At 41.4% G+C, this 7,111-nt stretch overlaps 1 long non-coding RNA gene across 2 annotated transcripts; it reads left to right on the top strand.

The window, feature by feature from the left end:
• Positions 1–1,946: 1,946 nt before the first annotated feature.
• LOC145077033 (uncharacterized) lies at positions 1,947–4,430 on the top strand. Of its 2 annotated transcripts, XR_013692916.1 has the most exons (3): positions 1,959–2,847; positions 3,559–3,616; positions 4,195–4,430. It is a non-coding gene; the product is annotated as an uncharacterized LOC145077033 (long non-coding RNA). The 2 variants fall into 2 exon arrangements; XR_013692915.1 differs by lacking the exon at positions 4,195–4,430 and having other exon boundaries at positions 1,947–2,847; positions 3,559–4,127.
• The last annotated feature ends 2,681 nt before the right edge of the window (positions 4,431–7,111 follow it).

Genomic DNA, 7,111 nt, shown 5'->3' with positions numbered 1-7,111 from the left:
GAGGTATGCAGTTTTAAATAGATAAAACCCCTTTTTAAAATAGAAATTCCCATAAACTACATGTGTCGTTATATCCCTATGTGAGTCGCTATAACCATACTATAACAGAGATGCATGTTGCAATGTTCTTCAGGCGTCGGAATTGAAATGACATTTGTCACCCCCGATCGGCCAATCGGGCTGTTGCAAGCACCATTGGTGTGGGTTGTCAATCCCAATATAGATTTATACACAATTATCATGATCTCCCTACAAGAGACTCTAGTTATAACTATTTCAGGAATTTTAACCCGTACTCTAAGAGTACAATGAAGACGTGTCTCACAATTTACGATAACGATTTTACGTGTAGTATGCGTGTAAAACCTTTTCTGTGGTGGAATTGAAATCTCCTTTTGTGTAGTAGGTTTGAAATGTGAAATCCATAAACTATACCTATTATAGTTTATCGTGTAGTAAATGAAACCCGTTTGTATTGAGTGTAAAACCTTTTCGGTGTAAGTAGTAGTTTAGCAAAATATAACTATACTTGTTATGTTTCATCTTGTATTATTTGTAATGACAAAAGAATCTTACAATTCAGTGAGTAATTTTCTGTTATTTAAATGTATCACAACAGAAAACACATGCAAAATATGAAGTCATCAAAGATAAACACTTTACCCAACATGTTACAAAGTGTTATCAAAATGATAAGTTGTTAACTAGTTTTTAACTTTTATGCCTTGTTTTAGAAAAATCACATAAAAATCATAGGAAGTCAAAAACTGAATCTGTAAACTCTGAGAGTTTAGAAAATGTGTCTAGTTTGTTCATAAATTTTATTATGATTTTTAGAAGTCTCTAACTTGTGTGAAAATGTCCATATTCATAGAGTGGTCCTCCGAATTCGTAGCTACAGTGATAGACAGTTTTGTAAAAATCACCATTAATTGTAGAAAAATCGTATGACATGTGCAATTAGTCATTTTAAAGGTATAACCTGAACTATTTGCATATTAAACAGTTTTGAAATATATTAAGTTTAAGATGCTCAAAACAGTCCGTGAATGGAACTAAACTTTCATGTTGAAAGCTGACGTTTGAGTTTAGTTAAGTTTTTGGTGTCTTAACTTGTATTCTCCCCCTAAAACTTGAAGAAACATGAAAATGTGGGGGTATGAACTCACCTTGAGTGATTCCCTGAGATGAATGTTGAAGAAAAGAGGTTTCCAAGCCAAGAACACTTGGAAGATGCTTGAAGATTTGAAGATCCTAAGAACAAATATGTCGATATTTGTATGGGAAATCTATGATACGAGTGAAGAAGTGTATAATACTTAAGAGTAGGATGAGGATACTTACCAAAAGTAGATGAAAAGCTTGAGATCAGCCCTTGAAATCTCGAGTTCTTAGAGAGAGAAAGTGAGAGAGACATGTTTTGCCTTTTGGTGAAAGAGTGAATAAGGTGGGAGGAGAGATAAGGATTTTCCAGCCTTTGATCAAGATATCTTGCTGGAGAAGAGTGTGAAAGGACAAATATTTGACTAGCTAGAGGTGAATGGTGACTGGTGTAACATCCCGTTTAAAATAAAATAATTAAATAATAAACCCAAAACTTGAGTAGTAATTTTATTGTTATTTTATATTATTTATTACTCAAAAATTAATTAATAATTAGTGAGGTGCTTGTTTCGGAAGGCCAAATGATATAATTTTGATTTCTGGGGGCTAAAGTATAATTTCATGATTTAACTTGCAAAGGATTTTAGAAGTCAGAGGGGGTATTGGTATTAGGGGCTACTTGGTAAATATTTTGGACTCAATTTGTAAGGATTTTAAGAGACAGGGACTAAAGGAGTAAATGTTGGATTTAAGTTGACAAGATTTCTTATGGATAGGGATTAAACGTGTAAAATACACAAATGGTTGAAGATGGATACAGGTGGAACCCGTCACCTTGTTAGCCTCCATATAAACATCACAGCCACAACACCCCATGTAACCCTAACCCTAATATTCCTCCCAGACGCCACCTTATGCTTCCATATCTTTTAGCCGCCGCTATCGACCACCAAAGTCCACCGTGAACCGCTACTACCAGCAAGACATTCAGGGGGTGCTGTTCTATTGCCAACGACGACAGACCATGGCCGTCACTGCTGCCTTTCGTGGTTAAAGAAGAGCGGTTCTGGTGCGCCGCCATTACTGCGGTTCCGCCAACCATTCCACCATCACCATCGCCATCTGTTAAGAAGTTAACAGCACTCCGAGTCGTCGATGCTGCTGACCTCGAAGACGAGGGCTGCGGATAATTCTGAGATTCGGTATTGTGACCCATCGTGGTCATTGCAATGACGGACACGACAACCCCTCGTCGTGAATGACGTTCTTCCCTCTCCGATTCAGTCGCTGTTGTGACCACCGAAACCCATCCGCCGGATGCCGCCATTTTTGGGTGGCTGTGTTCGCATCTAGGAAGTCGGGTGTGTGTTGCCGCCACTTGCTGCCTTATTTCCGCTGCCACCAGCCACCATGGATGGTGGCTATGTGTGTGTGTGATTTATGTATGATTAGGTGGGTGTATTGTGTGTGTTGTATTGTGTGAGTGGGAAAAACATTGGCCGGAATCTAGAAAGAGATTACTACCACCACCATGAGGTGGTGGCTGCCACCATCTGCTGCCGTTGGCCACCACAAGGTGGTTGTGTGTATATGTGCTATTAGTGTGTGTGTATTATTAGTATGTGTGTGTGTGTTTATTTGGATTGAGTTGTAAATTGTAAAAGGTACCCGGGATACTAAAAGAAACCCGAACCACCACCGTATGGTGGTGGTTGCTGCTACCGACCGTCGTGTCGAGTGACGGTATGCTTTGATTTCGTTTGGACCCCGTTTGTGGGATGTTTGGACAATGTATGACCAATGAAACCCTAATGGGCCCAATAAGGCCCAAAGTGACCTAAAAGTCCAACCAATGGACTAATGGGCTAGCATGGGGTTGGAAAACTTTAATTAGGGTTTGGAAAACCCTAATGACATAAGACACTAATTTTGAGAATTTATTGGGATACACACGAGAATATTTAATAACTTGAAATATTAAATAATAATCATTGACAAAATTAACCTAAAAGCAATATTGGACTTAATGGATTAAGTCCTTAGTAAATTAAGTCCTTAATGGGTTAAGTAAGAAACACTTAACCCTAATTATCATTTCATGTGGAAGCCCTAATCTCACTTGGGGTTTGAGTTGGGCCTTCCTGTTGGGCATTTGCAATTGGATTATTGGTGGGCCATCCAAGAGCAAGTTAATGGACCAAAGTAATTAGATGGGCTTCAGGGTAAGGCCCATGTGAGGACTTAAAAAAAGATGGGCCATAATTGGGCCTTCATGATTATGTGATATTGGATCATGGGAATTGGATTGGAATAATGGGATGGGCCTTAAAGAAAGACCAGGTAGAGGTTTAGGCCCAACACATGGCCCATTACTTGACTATTGGGTTTTGTAGTGTGAGTTGCACTTTAGGCTTGGAACCCAATTATTAATTGAGTGTTGTTTGATGTTGGCAGTGTGGGAATCTGTCAACCAGCAGTAGGAGTTTCATCCGCAGGACTTCAGCAGTGTCAGGTGAGTTATCCTCACTATATCAATAGGGTCTAAGGCACCAAGGTCAGCCCTTGTGGATTGTATTTGTTTATGGCATGATACGTTTATTGATTACATCCTAGTTATAGTACGTTGTTATGATCTGTATGATATATGTTTGTTGTTGATTGATTATGTGTTATAAGTGTGTTGGCATATGTATGTGTATGTTTGGGTTGAGGCAGTCCTGCTTTATGCTTAAGGCCAACGTACTCAGGGCGGTCCAGATAGACTGAAGGCCTGCGAGGCGATCCAGTCAGGCTGAAGGCTCAATGTGCATACTGTTTGATAAGAATAGTGATCTGTTAGTTCTGCCTCCTGGTAGATAGGATGACACTATGCTTGTTGATTTGTTAGATCTGTATCCTGGTAGTTAGGATGAGGTTATGTTTATGCTTAGTGACCTAGTTAGGTCGGTGTCCTAGCAATAGGATGTTGATGTGCTATATGATCTATTAGATCGGTTTGATTGCTATATATGTATGTTAGTGTATGATATTTATGTTCACATGTTTTCTTGATTGGGGGGTGGGTTGAGGCAGTCCTTCTTTGTGTTGTAGGCCAACATACCCGACGAGCGATCCGGATAGACTGTAGGCCCTGCGAGGCGGTCCAGTCATGCCGAAGGTTCGAAAGCGGTCCAGATAGGTTGTAGGCCCTGCGAGGCAGTCCAGTCATGTTGAAGGCTCATGATGCATGCAGTTATGTATTGGTTATATGATATGGTTATGTTGGTATGGTGTTGGTATTATGGGGTAACTCACTAACCTCTCGGGCTTACAGTTTCAGTTTATTGTTTCAGGTACATCAGATGATCGTAGGAAGACAAAAGCGTGATTGTACAGCTCCTCATATTTTATGGTTTTGTGAATTGATTCTGGGGATACTCTGATGTCTAAATTGTAACATCCCAAAATACGACCCAAAAATTTTTGTTTAATCATGACTAAATCATTATATCAATATCATAAAATAAAAACCCATACGTCAATATCTCAAAACCATAATAAAGTGTCATGAGAAAACTGTATCAAGACTGTATCAAATTATATCTACAAAAAAGCTGAATCGACTCCCAGGACAAAAACTGAAGCGGTGGTGTGTGCGATGTCATCATCCCGAGCTCTTCCCTTTACTTGTGGAAGTACTTGAAACCAAAACTGAAACTGTAAGCACGAAGCTTAGCGAACTCCCCCAAAATACCACATACCATACAATAACATATAAAACACATACTGGGCCTTGCCCACTGCATCGGACCAAAATCCAAAAATTGCATCGGACCGAAGTTCGGAACTAAACAGGGCCTTGCCGTCTGCATCAGACCGAAGTCCGGAAACTGCATCGGACTGAAGTCCGGAACTGACTGGGACCTTGTCCCCTGCATCGGACCGAAGTCCGGAACTAACTGCATCGGACCGAAATCCGGAACTGACTGGGACCTTGTCCCCTGCATCGGACCGAAGTCCGGAAACTAACTGAGCATAACATAGCATAGCATAAACATATCAACTAGCATAAGCACGTATACTGCATATTGCATCGGACCGAAGTTCGGAACACATAACACAAAACATGCTTGAATCACAAAGACATCAAGCAATCTAACTACTGCATCGGACCGAGGTCCGAAACTACTACTAACTAAACAGGCCGGCATTATGGCCGTAGACCCGTTCCTACTGGAAGGAAACTCATCTCGTAATCTGGCTGCTGAATGCACTGCTTGGGAAACTGTCTGTTGTTGTTCCGGTATCTCCTCAGCTACAATTTCCATAAGTACACTCAATCAAATATTGATAACTATACTTAGGATAAAATGACTATTTTACCCCTGGTCAAAGTCAACCTCGTGGTCGAAGTCAACATACAGTTGACCTGACTCGCCGAGTTGGGCCGCCAACTCGTCGAGTCCCTACTCTCATTTCTCGTTTTTGCTCGCTACTACTCGTCGAGTTTGGCGTAGACTCGATGAGTTCCTCTTCGATACCAACACTTAGTCAATCTACATCCGACTCGCCGAGTTGTATGAACATATAAACACTCCGACTATGACTTGCCGAGTTGGATGAACAACTCGTCGAGTCTGTTCTTGAGATATGAAGATTTCCTTGGACTCGCCGAGTTAGGGCATTGACTCGCCGAGTCCCTCCATGAATGAGTCCGATCTCCGACTCACTGAGTCCACCTATAACTCACTGGTTCCAATCGGCATAATACATGAAAGGGGGAAAACTCAGGGACTCGCGACTCGACTCACCGAGTCTGAAGAACGACTCACCGAGTCGGTTGCATGCAACTTCTATACAATTGATTTTGCTCAAAACCAATGCATACAACTTGCAGATATGGGTTCTTAAGGCTTTTTTACCACGTAAAGTTTCCAACTTTACATGTACATATGCATGAAAAGGAATTTAAAGGCTCAAAAGGCACTTAAAAGAGTAGATCTAGGACTTTCATGCAAAATGGCTCCATAAAGGTGTTAGATCTAAGTTTTTGGAACTGAAACATGGCTAGATCCAAAGGCTATTCAACCCAATGCGATCTATCTACTATAATCAAGCTAATAAAGTGGATAAAAATGGCCTAAATGGGATTTCTAATGGAAGATCAACATAGAAACAGAAGAGATTCGGATTATACCTCAACAAGCTTTGGATTGGACTCTAGATCTTTGCTTCTCACCTTTCCTTTTAGTCCTTCCTTCTTTCTTTTCTCCAAACTTTAAAAGATACACAAGATATGCTCAAAATGCTCAAATAATGGCTAGGGTTTTCTAAATGACGTTCTGAGGGTGAAGGAGGCGAGTTTGGGGCTCATAACATGGTTTAAATAGGGTACAAACCCTAAAGATTAGGGTTTCCTCCAGACTGGCCTACTCGTCGAGTCCAGGTGCGGACTCGCCGGGTAGATCACTTAAAACCCGCATCCAACTTTGTATCTACTCGACGAGTTAGGGCTACTACTCGCCGTGTATCTCTCTATAAAATACATTTAATGAATTAATACGTACCAGTAATGGGCGTTACAACTCTCCCCCACTTGTCTCAGACTTCGTCCTCGAAGTCTGTTGATGCTGCATCTGGAAACAACTCTGGATAGTGCTCCCTCGTCTCCTCCTCTGCCCCCCACGTCTACTCAGACCCCTTCTGGTGCCGCCACTGCACCTTTACCAACTGAACCACCTTGTTCCTCAAGGTCTTCATCTTTCGATCCAAGATCGTAACCGGTCTCTCAATATAATTCAGGCTGCTATCAACCTGAATATCCTCCAAGGGTACAACTGCTAACTCGTCCACCAAACACTTTCTCAACTGGGAAAAATGGAAAGTGTTGTGGATCTGGCTAAGCTCTACCGGAAGATCCAACTGATAAGCGAACCGACCCACCCGAGCCAAAACCCTAAAAGGACCAATGAACCTGGGGCCCAGCTTGCCCCTCTTACGGAACCTGATGACACCCTTCTAGGGTGAT

This window comes from Lactuca serriola, chromosome 9, assembly GCF_051521515.1.
Source record: "Lactuca serriola cultivar US96UC23 chromosome 9, Lser_US96UC23_V15, whole genome shotgun sequence".
Classification (NCBI taxonomy): domain Eukaryota; kingdom Viridiplantae; phylum Streptophyta; class Magnoliopsida; order Asterales; family Asteraceae; genus Lactuca; species Lactuca serriola.
This window is presented reverse-complemented; position numbering and strand designations above follow the sequence as displayed.